Consider the following 14422-nt stretch of genomic DNA (forward strand, 5'->3'; position numbering starts at 1 on the left):
TATTAAATTGTTTACAACGTGATACCATAGCGCTGAAACTTCTGTGGGAAGGGCTGGGTGGGTGATATTAGCCCAAGCTTGGTGCCAGATGACCGACGGTCGCCTGTCCTCCAATTTATGTGGTGTGGGCTGGCTCTCGAAGCGCCTAGTAAAGGCGCTTCGATGTGCGTGCCTTGTCGGTGGCCACTGTTAGGACGTAACTTTGATTGAGGTAATAGACCTTGACTGCCGTCATCCGGAATGTAATATGTGTCAAACATACTGGTTCACGCGCCGATTGTGGGCGATAACGGTCGAAAAGCACCGCTGTTGTCCCACCTGGGTCAATCTCACGCAAAGTGGCGATACGGTGAATCAGGATTGCCGCACATATGCGGGGAAAGTCAATGAGTCCAAGGCCACCATCGACCTTTGGCAGTGTACAAGTCTGTGCATCAACGATGAATAGTGCATGCCGCCACAACAGGCAATATACTGTTTGTGAGATGGCTCTGCTGGTTTGTTTCGGTAGCGTAAGGAGTTGTGCTACATACCATGCCCGTTATAGGATGTAAGTATTAATCAGTTGGATTCGTTGTTGGAGGTCCAGTCGTCGATCAGTGTGACTCACGCAAAGTCCTCTGATGCGCGTGAGAATCCGCCTGCACGTGAGTGTTAACATGCGCTGCGGACAGGCAGTCACCTCAAGTCCCAAGATACGCTGTTCCCCTACAATCCGGAACCATGGGTGCTCGATGGTCAATGATCGTGGTCCTAGTGGGATTAGCACCATTTTGTTGGATTTTTACATGGCACCGGATGCTCGTTCATAAACGTGGAGGACTCGGCAAACTGAATCGATGTCCCCGGCGTTTGCTACAAACACACCTACACCATCCGCGTATGCCGCACTGCGGAAGGTGACGCCTGGGAAAGGAACACCATCGACCATCCGTCCGATGTCACGCAGCACGGGGTCCAAAGCGATAAAATACACTGACAAGGGACACCCTTGTCGAACTGATCGTCTGATGGGAATTGGTCGTGATCTGCAGCCGTTCACAATGGTTGTGGAATTTGCTCCATCCAAGAAGTGCCGGATGACTCTTATGAAGTGCTCCCCGAAACCCATCCGCGACATAACGGCCAGCAGGTAAGGATGGGAGACCCTATCGAAGGCACCGGCGAAATCTAGGGATCAATTGCAGCCGGGGTTCGAGCGTCGGCGGTGGGTGAGTAAGACAGCATCACGGTATATAGAAGCAGCGGTGAAGGTGGTTCGATTCGACACGCCACATGATTGAGTGGGACAAAGTACCTTATTCATCACCTGTTTAAGACGTGAAGCCACACTTCGTGCCACCAACTTATAAACAGTGTTAAGAACGGTGATGGGACGTACGCCTCTAGCCCGACAGTCGCCTGTGACCTTTGGATTAAGGGCAATACGTGCAGCTAGAAAATCGGCGGGTAGCTCGCAACCAGCAAAAATCTCCTCGCACATTTTGCAGAAGCGGTCTCCTAACAGGCCGGAAAACCTAGCACTTCAATTAGTGCTGGAATGGCACAATCGAAGGGCGGTATCCTTGCGGAGTACCGCCAGAGATGAAAAACCGCAGTGTCAGGGCCTAAATGCTTGCAGCATGTACGCTCCACATGTGGGGGTCACACACGGTGGTGCGGGCCGATATGGCAACAGGCGACCGTCGAAAACATCGCAAAAGCAAGTGCCGGAGGGAACGACAAAATACGAGAGCACTCGTCAACAGCCCAGTACCACCCTCCATGTCGAGGAGTAAACTGCGACTCCCATTTGAACGCCGCTAGCTGCCAGGCCAGTGGAGAAGCCGTGAGGCCGCCCCACAGCAGCGCCAGGCCGGCGCGAGCTATACTGGCGCGAGCTACACCTAGCCGAGTGCTTACATCGTCCACCGCCTACTGCATATGTGTGTGTGCGTGTGTACCACGTATTCTGCGTGCGTGCGGCGGCGACGACGACGTTCGCGAGGAGCTAAGGTTATAACTCCAAAAAATGTTATTAAAATTATCTGCGATAGGACCATAAGAGACGCTAACGAGGCATCCGAAGGCACTGTCCTGTGCCACCATAAATTACCAGCCTAGCGTAATGCGGCTGCAAGTGCGGTCCGGCTAACCGCAAAAAAAAAAAAAAAAAAAAAATTATTAAGATAATCTTAAATTAATTAAAAGAAATCGTGGTGTGTAAGCAACTAACTACTGGGCACATCAACAACTACGACAAGTTTTGCTACCAGCGGAATATCTGATCACTGCAGAATGTTAACCCATTTCAGGCTGTGTTTTAATTAATATTAGGTGGGCCGATCCCGACGGTACTGCAATGCCGGGCCAACCAGCGACAGAGGTGGAGCAAGCCCCTAGCACTCCGTCATAAGCCAAAAATGAGTTTAATATTCTGGTCGTGCAATGCAGGACGTATCAGATATTAAGCTGATAAGAACAGATAGTACACTTTTTTCCCTCCTACCTCCCCTATAGCCCTACCTTTTCCTCTCCAAAAATGCCGCCATCCTCTAGTGTCGACGCAGCACGTAAAGCAGGGTGTTGTTAGCAGCAAGACTTATTGCCATAAACCGAAAATAAAAGCGGAGGCATACTCTGCTATGCCTCAGGGGGCGACGACACACTCCTCAGAAACACACTTCCCTCTGCAGGTGTGAGGCAAGTGATGATGTTAAAAACTAAATAGAAAGAAATAAATAAAGACAGAAATGAACGCAAAAAAAACCAGCGACGGTTGCATATTCAAACGAAACTGGCGAGATAATCCCATAGCCCATAGAATTAACGAAGTAATAATCCTCTAAGATAGATTGTGTGTTTTCTAATTTTCCAATAATTTTTCATACAACGTTCACACAATTTCCATGTTACCAATTTCCATGTTATCAGTATCATAGAACAGTCTACTCTAGTGATGCCCAGAAGGCCAATATCAAACCTGGGGTATGGTTAAGTCAAGAGTAGTTTGAAAGTCCGAGTGACAAAGATCCAGGGGTACACTCAGGCAATTCTTATACGAGGTGCCTTACTCAGCCTGGAACACCTTTTGATAACCATGAACCATTGCAACTTTAAGAAATCTTGCAAAAGTAATGGTATATTTCCGGTCACATTCTGCCAGGCGATGCTGGCTCCAAAGGTAGTCCATGAAAGAGACAGCATCGGTGAGGCAAAGGTCATAGATCGTGAAAATGGTGTAGCCCAAGAGCCACACCACTGCGTTATGTCGTTTTCGGGGGTTGGTCTGAATACCAGGGGTAAGGAACCAGTCGATTGGCACATAGTCCAGTGTAGTCCCACCGATCAGCGCTAATAGCACACGTGCAAGGTCCCACACTTCTGTGACGTGAGGGCGTAAGAGACGATGCTCTCTGGTGTCTACGTCACCACATCGGCCGCAAGCAGCCGAGGGCCATAGGCGGATGGCCGCCAAGCGATGATTAGTGGGTATTAAATTGTTTACAACGTGATACCATAGCGCTGAAACTTCTGTGGGAAGGGCTGGGTGGGTGATATTAGCCCAAGCTTGGTGCCAGATGACCGACGGTCGCCTGTCCTCCAATTTATGTGGTGTGGGCTGGCTCTCGAAGCGCCTAGTAAAGGCGCTTCGATGTGCGTGCCTTGTCGGTGGCCACTGTTAGGACGTAACTTTGATTGAGGTAATAGACCTTGACTGCCGTCATCCGGAATGTAATATGTGTCAAACATACTGGTTCACGCGCCGATTGTGGGCGATAACGGTCGAAAAGCACCGCTGTTGTCCCACCTGGGTCAATCTCACGCAAAGTGGCGATACGGTGAATCAGGATTGCCGCACATATGCGGGGAAAGTCAATGAGTCCAAGGCCACCATCGACCTTTGGCAGTGTACAAGTCTGTGCATCAACGATGAATAGTGCATGCCGCCACAACAGGCAATATACTGTTTGTGAGATGGCTCTGCTGGTTTGTTTCGGTAGCGTAAGGAGTTGTGCTACATACCATGCCCGTTATAGGATGTAAGTATTAATCAGTTGGATTCGTTGTTGGAGGTCCAGTCGTCGATCAGTGTGACTCACGCAAAGTCCTCTGATGCGCGTGAGAATCCGCCTGCACGTGAGTGTTAACATGCGCTGCGGACAGGCAGTCACCTCAAGTCCCAAGATACGCTGTTCCCCTACAATCCGGAACCATGGGTGCTCGATGGTCAATGATCGTGGTCCTAGTGGGATTAGCACCATTTTGTTGGATTTTTACATGGCACCGGATGCTCGTTCATAAACGTGGAGGACTCGGCAAACTGAATCGATGTCCCCGGCGTTTGCTACAAACACACCTACACCATCCGCGTATGCCGCACTGCGGAAGGTGACGCCTGGGAAAGGAACACCATCGACCATCCGTCCGATGTCACGCAGCACGGGGTCCAAAGCGATAAAATACACTGACAAGGGACACCCTTGTCGAACTGATCGTCTGATGGGAATTGGTCGTGATCTGCAGCCGTTCACAATGGTTGTGGAATTTGCTCCATCCAAGAAGTGCCGGATGACTCTTATGAAGTGCTCCCCGAAACCCATCCGCGACATAACGGCCAGCAGGTAAGGATGGGAGACCCTATCGAAGGCACCGGCGAAATCTAGGGATCAATTGCAGCCGGGGTTCGAGCGTCGGCGGTGGGTGAGTAAGACAGCATCACGGTATATAGAAGCAGCGGTGAAGGTGGTTCGATTCGACACGCCACATGATTGAGTGGGACAAAGTACCTTATTCATCACCTGTTTAAGACGTGAAGCCACACTTCGTGCCACCAACTTATAAACAGTGTTAAGAACGGTGATGGGACGTACGCCTCTAGCCCGACAGTCGCCTGTGACCTTTGGATTAAGGGCAATACGTGCAGCTAGAAAATCGGCGGGTAGCTCGCAACCAGCAAAAATCTCCTCGCACATTTTGCAGAAGCGGTCTCCTAACAGGCCGGAAAACCTAGCACTTCAATTAGTGCTGGAATGGCACAATCGAAGGGCGGTATCCTTGCGGAGTACCGCCAGAGATGAAAAACCGCAGTGTCAGGGCCTAAATGCTTGCAGCATGTACGCTCCACATGTGGGGGTCACACACGGTGGTGCGGGCCGATATGGCAACAGGCGACCGTCGAAAACATCGCAAAAGCAAGTGCCGGAGGGAACGACAAAATACGAGAGCACTCGTCAACAGCCCAGTACCACCCTCCATGTCGAGGAGTAAACTGCGACTCCCATTTGAACGCCGCTAGCTGCCAGGCCAGTGGAGAAGCCGTGAGGCCGCCCCACAGCAGCGCCAGGCCGGCGCGAGCTATACTGGCGCGAGCTACACCTAGCCGAGTGCTTACATCGTCCACCGCCTACTGCATATGTGTGTGTGCGTGTGTACCACGTATTCTGCGTGCGTGCGGCGGCGACGACGACGTTCGCGAGGAGCTAAGGTTATAACTCCAAAAAATGTTATTAAAATTATCTGCGATAGGACCATAAGAGACGCTAACGAGGCATCCGAAGGCACTGTCCTGTGCCACCATAAATTACCAGCCTAGCGTAATGCGGCTGCAAGTGCGGTCCGGCTAACCGCAAAAAAAAAAAAAAAAAAAAAAATTATTAAGATAATCTTAAATTAATTAAAAGAAATCGTGGTGTGTAAGCAACTAACTACTGGGCACATCAACAACTACGACAAGTTTTGCTACCAGCGGAATATCTGATCACTGCAGAATGTTAACCCATTTCAGGCTGTGTTTTAATTAATATTAGGTGGGCCGATCCCGACGGTACTGCAATGCCGGGCCAACCAGCGACAGAGGTGGAGCAAGCCCCTAGCACTCCGTCATAAGCCAAAAATGAGTTTAATATTCTGGTCGTGCAATGCAGGACGTATCAGATATTAAGCTGATAAGAACAGATAGTACACTTTTTTCCCTCCTACCTCCCCTATAGCCCTACCTTTTCCTCTCCAAAAATGCCGCCATCCTCTAGTGTCGACGCAGCACGTAAAGCAGGGTGTTGTTAGCAGCAAGACTTATTGCCATAAACCGAAAATAAAAGCGGAGGCATACTCTGCTATGCCTCAGGGGGCGACGACACACTCCTCAGAAACACACTTCCCTCTGCAGGTGTGAGGCAAGTGATGATGTTAAAAACTAAATAGAAAGAAATAAATAAAGACAGAAATGAACGCAAAAAAAACCAGCGACGGTTGCATATTCAAACGAAACTGGCGAGATAATCCCATAGCCCATAGAATTAACGAAGTAATAATCCTCTAAGATAGATTATGTGTTTTCTAATTTTCCAATAATTTTTCATACAACGTTCACACAATTTCCATGTTACCAATTTCCATGTTATCAGTATCATAGAACAGTCTACTCTAGTGATGCCCAGAAGGCCAATATCAAACCTGGGGTATGGTTAAGTCAAGAGTAGTTTGAAAGTCCGAGTGACAAAGATCCAGGGGTACACTCAGGCAATTCTTATACGAGGTGCCTTACTCAGCCTGGAACACCTTTTGATAACCATGAACCATTGCAACTTTAAGAAATCTTGCAAAAGTAATGGTATATTTCCGGTCACATTCTGCCAGGCGATGCTGGCTCCAAAGGTAGTCCATGAAAGAGACAGCATCGGTGAGGCAAAGGTCATAGATCGTGAAAATGGTGTAGCCCAAGAGCCACACCACTGCGTTATGTCGTTTTCGGGGGTTGGTCTGAATACCAGGGGTAAGGAACCAGTCGATTGGCACATAGTCCAGTGTAGTCCCACCGATCAGCGCTAATAGCACACGTGCAAGGTCCCACACTTCTGTGACGTGAGGGCGTAAGAGACGATGCTCTCTGGTGTCTACGTCACCACATCGGCCGCAAGCAGCCGAGGGCCATAGGCGGATGGCCGCCAAGCGATGATTAGTGGGTATTAAATTGTTTACAACGTGATACCATAGCGCTGAAACTTCTGTGGGAAGGGCTGGGTGGGTGATATTAGCCCAAGCTTGGTGCCAGATGACCGACGGTCGCCTGTCCTCCAATTTATGTGGTGTGGGCTGGCTCTCGAAGCGCCTAGTAAAGGCGCTTCGATGTGCGTGCCTTGTCGGTGGCCACTGTTAGGACGTAACTTTGATTGAGGTAATAGACCTTGACTGCCGTCATCCGGAATGTAATATGTGTCAAACATACTGGTTCACGCGCCGATTGTGGGCGATAACGGTCGAAAAGCACCGCTGTTGTCCCACCTGGGTCAATCTCACGCAAAGTGGCGATACGGTGAATCAGGATTGCCGCACATATGCGGGGAAAGTCAATGAGTCCAAGGCCACCATCGACCTTTGGCAGTGTACAAGTCTGTGCATCAACGATGAATAGTGCATGCCGCCACAACAGGCAATATACTGTTTGTGAGATGGCTCTGCTGGTTTGTTTCGGTAGCGTAAGGAGTTGTGCTACATACCATGCCCGTTATAGGATGTAAGTATTAATCAGTTGGATTCGTTGTTGGAGGTCCAGTCGTCGATCAGTGTGACTCACGCAAAGTCCTCTGATGCGCGTGAGAATCCGCCTGCACGTGAGTGTTAACATGCGCTGCGGACAGGCAGTCACCTCAAGTCCCAAGATACGCTGTTCCCCTACAATCCGGAACCATGGGTGCTCGATGGTCAATGATCGTGGTCCTAGTGGGATTAGCACCATTTTGTTGGATTTTTACATGGCACCGGATGCTCGTTCATAAACGTGGAGGACTCGGCAAACTGAATCGATGTCCCCGGCGTTTGCTACAAACACACCTACACCATCCGCGTATGCCGCACTGCGGAAGGTGACGCCTGGGAAAGGAACACCATCGACCATCCGTCCGATGTCACGCAGCACGGGGTCCAAAGCGATAAAATACACTGACAAGGGACACCCTTGTCGAACTGATCGTCTGATGGGAATTGGTCGTGATCTGCAGCCGTTCACAATGGTTGTGGAATTTGCTCCATCCAAGAAGTGCCGGATGACTCTTATGAAGTGCTCCCCGAAACCCATCCGCGACATAACGGCCAGCAGGTAAGGATGGGAGACCCTATCGAAGGCACCGGCGAAATCTAGGGATCAATTGCAGCCGGGGTTCGAGCGTCGGCGGTGGGTGAGTAAGACAGCATCACGGTATATAGAAGCAGCGGTGAAGGTGGTTCGATTCGACACGCCACATGATTGAGTGGGACAAAGTACCTTATTCATCACCTGTTTAAGACGTGAAGCCACACTTCGTGCCACCAACTTATAAACAGTGTTAAGAACGGTGATGGGACGTACGCCTCTAGCCCGACAGTCGCCTGTGACCTTTGGATTAAGGGCAATACGTGCAGCTAGAAAATCGGCGGGTAGCTCGCAACCAGCAAAAATCTCCTCGCACATTTTGCAGAAGCGGTCTCCTAACAGGCCGGAAAACCTAGCACTTCAATTAGTGCTGGAATGGCACAATCGAAGGGCGGTATCCTTGCGGAGTACCGCCAGAGATGAAAAACCGCAGTGTCAGGGCCTAAATGCTTGCAGCATGTACGCTCCACATGTGGGGGTCACACACGGTGGTGCGGGCCGATATGGCAACAGGCGACCGTCGAAAACATCGCAAAAGCAAGTGCCGGAGGGAACGACAAAATACGAGAGCACTCGTCAACAGCCCAGTACCACCCTCCATGTCGAGGAGTAAACTGCGACTCCCATTTGAACGCCGCTAGCTGCCAGGCCAGTGGAGAAGCCGTGAGGCCGCCCCACAGCAGCGCCAGGCCGGCGCGAGCTATACTGGCGCGAGCTACACCTAGCCGAGTGCTTACATCGTCCACCGCCTACTGCATATGTGTGTGTGCGTGTGTACCACGTATTCTGCGTGCGTGCGGCGGCGACGACGACGTTCGCGAGGAGCTAAGGTTATAACTCCAAAAAATGTTATTAAAATTATCTGCGATAGGACCATAAGAGACGCTAACGAGGCATCCGAAGGCACTGTCCTGTGCCACCATAAATTACCAGCCTAGCGTAATGCGGCTGCAAGTGCGGTCCGGCTAACCGCAAAAAAAAAAAAAAAAAAAAAAATTATTAAGATAATCTTAAATTAATTAAAAGAAATCGTGGTGTGTAAGCAACTAACTACTGGGCACATCAACAACTACGACAAGTTTTGCTACCAGCGGAATATCTGATCACTGCAGAATGTTAACCCATTTCAGGCTGTGTTTTAATTAATATTAGGTGGGCCGATCCCGACGGTACTGCAATGCCGGGCCAACCAGCGACAGAGGTGGAGCAAGCCCCTAGCACTCCGTCATAAGCCAAAAATGAGTTTAATATTCTGGTCGTGCAATGCAGGACGTATCAGATATTAAGCTGATAAGAACAGATAGTACACTTTTTTCCCTCCTACCTCCCCTATAGCCCTACCTTTTCCTCTCCAAAAATGCCGCCATCCTCTAGTGTCGACGCAGCACGTAAAGCAGGGTGTTGTTAGCAGCAAGACTTATTGCCATAAACCGAAAATAAAAGCGGAGGCATACTCTGCTATGCCTCAGGGGGCGACGACACACTCCTCAGAAACACACTTCCCTCTGCAGGTGTGAGGCAAGTGATGATGTTAAAAACTAAATAGAAAGAAATAAATAAAGACAGAAATGAACGCAAAAAAAACCAGCGACGGTTGCATATTCAAACGAAACTGGCGAGATAATCCCATAGCCCATAGAATTAACGAAGTAATAATCCTCTAAGATAGATTATGTGTTTTCTAATTTTCCAATAATTTTTCATACAACGTTCACACAATTTCCATGTTACCAATTTCCATGTTATCAGTATCATAGAACAGTCTACTCTAGTGATGCCCAGAAGGCCAATATCAAACCTGGGGTATGGTTAAGTCAAGAGTAGTTTGAAAGTCCGAGTGACAAAGATCCAGGGGTACACTCAGGCAATTCTTATACGAGGTGCCTTACTCAGCCTGGAACACCTTTTGATAACCATGAACCATTGCAACTTTAAGAAATCTTGCAAAAGTAATGGTATATTTCCGGTCACATTCTGCCAGGCGATGCTGGCTCCAAAGGTAGTCCATGAAAGAGACAGCATCGGTGAGGCAAAGGTCATAGATCGTGAAAATGGTGTAGCCCAAGAGCCACACCACTGCGTTATGTCGTTTTCGGGGGTTGGTCTGAATACCAGGGGTAAGGAACCAGTCGATTGGCACATAGTCCAGTGTAGTCCCACCGATCAGCGCTAATAGCACACGTGCAAGGTCCCACACTTCTGTGACGTGAGGGCGTAAGAGACGATGCTCTCTGGTGTCTACGTCACCACATCGGCCGCAAGCAGCCGAGGGCCATAGGCGGATGGCCGCCAAGCGATGATTAGTGGGTATTAAATTGTTTACAACGTGATACCATAGCGCTGAAACTTCTGTGGGAAGGGCTGGGTGGGTGATATTAGCCCAAGCTTGGTGCCAGATGACCGACGGTCGCCTGTCCTCCAATTTATGTGGTGTGGGCTGGCTCTCGAAGCGCCTAGTAAAGGCGCTTCGATGTGCGTGCCTTGTCGGTGGCCACTGTTAGGACGTAACTTTGATTGAGGTAATAGACCTTGACTGCCGTCATCCGGAATGTAATATGTGTCAAACATACTGGTTCACGCGCCGATTGTGGGCGATAACGGTCGAAAAGCACCGCTGTTGTCCCACCTGGGTCAATCTCACGCAAAGTGGCGATACGGTGAATCAGGATTGCCGCACATATGCGGGGAAAGTCAATGAGTCCAAGGCCACCATCGACCTTTGGCAGTGTACAAGTCTGTGCATCAACGATGAATAGTGCATGCCGCCACAACAGGCAATATACTGTTTGTGAGATGGCTCTGCTGGTTTGTTTCGGTAGCGTAAGGAGTTGTGCTACATACCATGCCCGTTATAGGATGTAAGTATTAATCAGTTGGATTCGTTGTTGGAGGTCCAGTCGTCGATCAGTGTGACTCACGCAAAGTCCTCTGATGCGCGTGAGAATCCGCCTGCACGTGAGTGTTAACATGCGCTGCGGACAGGCAGTCACCTCAAGTCCCAAGATACGCTGTTCCCCTACAATCCGGAACCATGGGTGCTCGATGGTCAATGATCGTGGTCCTAGTGGGATTAGCACCATTTTGTTGGATTTTTACATGGCACCGGATGCTCGTTCATAAACGTGGAGGACTCGGCAAACTGAATCGATGTCCCCGGCGTTTGCTACAAACACACCTACACCATCCGCGTATGCCGCACTGCGGAAGGTGACGCCTGGGAAAGGAACACCATCGACCATCCGTCCGATGTCACGCAGCACGGGGTCCAAAGCGATAAAATACACTGACAAGGGACACCCTTGTCGAACTGATCGTCTGATGGGAATTGGTCGTGATCTGCAGCCGTTCACAATGGTTGTGGAATTTGCTCCATCCAAGAAGTGCCGGATGACTCTTATGAAGTGCTCCCCGAAACCCATCCGCGACATAACGGCCAGCAGGTAAGGATGGGAGACCCTATCGAAGGCACCGGCGAAATCTAGGGATCAATTGCAGCCGGGGTTCGAGCGTCGGCGGTGGGTGAGTAAGACAGCATCACGGTATATAGAAGCAGCGGTGAAGGTGGTTCGATTCGACACGCCACATGATTGAGTGGGACAAAGTACCTTATTCATCACCTGTTTAAGACGTGAAGCCACACTTCGTGCCACCAACTTATAAACAGTGTTAAGAACGGTGATGGGACGTACGCCTCTAGCCCGACAGTCGCCTGTGACCTTTGGATTAAGGGCAATACGTGCAGCTAGAAAATCGGCGGGTAGCTCGCAACCAGCAAAAATCTCCTCGCACATTTTGCAGAAGCGGTCTCCTAACAGGCCGGAAAACCTAGCACTTCAATTAGTGCTGGAATGGCACAATCGAAGGGCGGTATCCTTGCGGAGTACCGCCAGAGATGAAAAACCGCAGTGTCAGGGCCTAAATGCTTGCAGCATGTACGCTCCACATGTGGGGGTCACACACGGTGGTGCGGGCCGATATGGCAACAGGCGACCGTCGAAAACATCGCAAAAGCAAGTGCCGGAGGGAACGACAAAATACGAGAGCACTCGTCAACAGCCCAGTACCACCCTCCATGTCGAGGAGTAAACTGCGACTCCCATTTGAACGCCGCTAGCTGCCAGGCCAGTGGAGAAGCCGTGAGGCCGCCCCACAGCAGCGCCAGGCCGGCGCGAGCTATACTGGCGCGAGCTACACCTAGCCGAGTGCTTACATCGTCCACCGCCTACTGCATATGTGTGTGTGCGTGTGTACCACGTATTCTGCGTGCGTGCGGCGGCGACGACGACGTTCGCGAGGAGCTAAGGTTATAACTCCAAAAAATGTTATTAAAATTATCTGCGATAGGACCATAAGAGACGCTAACGAGGCATCCGAAGGCACTGTCCTGTGCCACCATAAATTACCAGCCTAGCGTAATGCGGCTGCAAGTGCGGTCCGGCTAACCGCAAAAAAAAAAAAAAAAAAAAAATTATTAAGATAATCTTAAATTAATTAAAAGAAATCGTGGTGTGTAAGCAACTAACTACTGGGCACATCAACAACTACGACAAGTTTTGCTACCAGCGGAATATCTGATCACTGCAGAATGTTAACCCATTTCAGGCTGTGTTTTAATTAATATTAGGTGGGCCGATCCCGACGGTACTGCAATGCCGGGCCAACCAGCGACAGAGGTGGAGCAAGCCCCTAGCACTCCGTCATAAGCCAAAAATGAGTTTAATATTCTGGTCGTGCAATGCAGGACGTATCAGATATTAAGCTGATAAGAACAGATAGTACACTTTTTTCCCTCCTACCTCCCCTATAGCCCTACCTTTTCCTCTCCAAAAATGCCGCCATCCTCTAGTGTCGACGCAGCACGTAAAGCAGGGTGTTGTTAGCAGCAAGACTTATTGCCATAAACCGAAAATAAAAGCGGAGGCATACTCTGCTATGCCTCAGGGGGCGACGACACACTCCTCAGAAACACACTTCCCTCTGCAGGTGTGAGGCAAGTGATGATGTTAAAAACTAAATAGAAAGAAATAAATAAAGACAGAAATGAACGCAAAAAAAACCAGCGACGGTTGCATATTCAAACGAAACTGGCGAGATAATCCCATAGCCCATAGAATTAACGAAGTAATAATCCTCTAAGATAGATTGTGTGTTTTCTAATTTTCCAATAATTTTTCATACAACGTTCACACAATTTCCATGTTACCAATTTCCATGTTATCAGTATCATAGAACAGTCTACTCTAGTGATGCCCAGAAGGCCAATATCAAACCTGGGGTATGGTTAAGTCAAGAGTAGTTTGAAAGTCCGAGTGACAAAGATCCAGGGGTACACTCAGGCAATTCTTATACGAGGTGCCTTACTCAGCCTGGAACACCTTTTGATAACCATGAACCATTGCAACTTTAAGAAATCTTGCAAAAGTAATGGTATATTTCCGGTCACATTCTGCCAGGCGATGCTGGCTCCAAAGGTAGTCCATGAAAGAGACAGCATCGGTGAGGCAAAGGTCATAGATCGTGAAAATGGTGTAGCCCAAGAGCCACACCACTGCGTTATGTCGTTTTCGGGGGTTGGTCTGAATACCAGGGGTAAGGAACCAGTCGATTGGCACATAGTCCAGTGTAGTCCCACCGATCAGCGCTAATAGCACACGTGCAAGGTCCCACACTTCTGTGACGTGAGGGCGTAAGAGACGATGCTCTCTGGTGTCTACGTCACCACATCGGCCGCAAGCAGCCGAGGGCCATAGGCGGATGGCCGCCAAGCGATGATTAGTGGGTATTAAATTGTTTACAACGTGATACCATAGCGCTGAAACTTCTGTGGGAAGGGCTGGGTGGGTGATATTAGCCCAAGCTTGGTGCCAGATGACCGACGGTCGCCTGTCCTCCAATTTATGTGGTGTGGGCTGGCTCTCGAAGCGCCTAGTAAAGGCGCTTCGATGTGCGTGCCTTGTCGGTGGCCACTGTTAGGACGTAACTTTGATTGAGGTAATAGACCTTGACTGCCGTCATCCGGAATGTAATATGTGTCAAACATACTGGTTCACGCGCCGATTGTGGGCGATAACGGTCGAAAAGCACCGCTGTTGTCCCACCTGGGTCAATCTCACGCAAAGTGGCGATACGGTGAATCAGGATTGCCGCACATATGCGGGGAAAGTCAATGAGTCCAAGGCCACCATCGACCTTTGGCAGTGTACAAGTCTGTGCATCAACGATGAATAGTGCATGCCGCCACAACAGGCAATATACTGTTTGTGAGATGGCTCTGCTGGTTTGTTTCGGTAGCGTAAGGAGTTGTGCTACATA

At 49.7% G+C, this 14422-nt stretch overlaps 4 pseudogenes; all 4 read right to left on the reverse strand.

Moving 5' to 3' along the window:
* Window positions 1-2311: 2311 nt before the first annotated feature.
* Window positions 2312-2523, reverse strand: LOC124590794 (annotated as a pseudogene).
* Window positions 2524-5784: 3261 nt separating this feature from the next.
* LOC124590795 lies at window positions 5785-5996 on the reverse strand (annotated as a pseudogene).
* A 3261-nt stretch (window positions 5997-9257) lies between these two features.
* On the reverse strand, window positions 9258-9469 carry LOC124590796 (annotated as a pseudogene).
* Window positions 9470-12729: 3260 nt separating this feature from the next.
* On the reverse strand, window positions 12730-12941 carry LOC124590797 (annotated as a pseudogene).
* Between the last annotated feature and the right edge of the window lie 1481 nt (window positions 12942-14422).

This window comes from Schistocerca americana, unplaced genomic scaffold (assembly GCF_021461395.2).
Source record: "Schistocerca americana isolate TAMUIC-IGC-003095 unplaced genomic scaffold, iqSchAmer2.1 HiC_scaffold_775, whole genome shotgun sequence".
Classification (NCBI taxonomy): domain Eukaryota; kingdom Metazoa; phylum Arthropoda; class Insecta; order Orthoptera; family Acrididae; genus Schistocerca; species Schistocerca americana.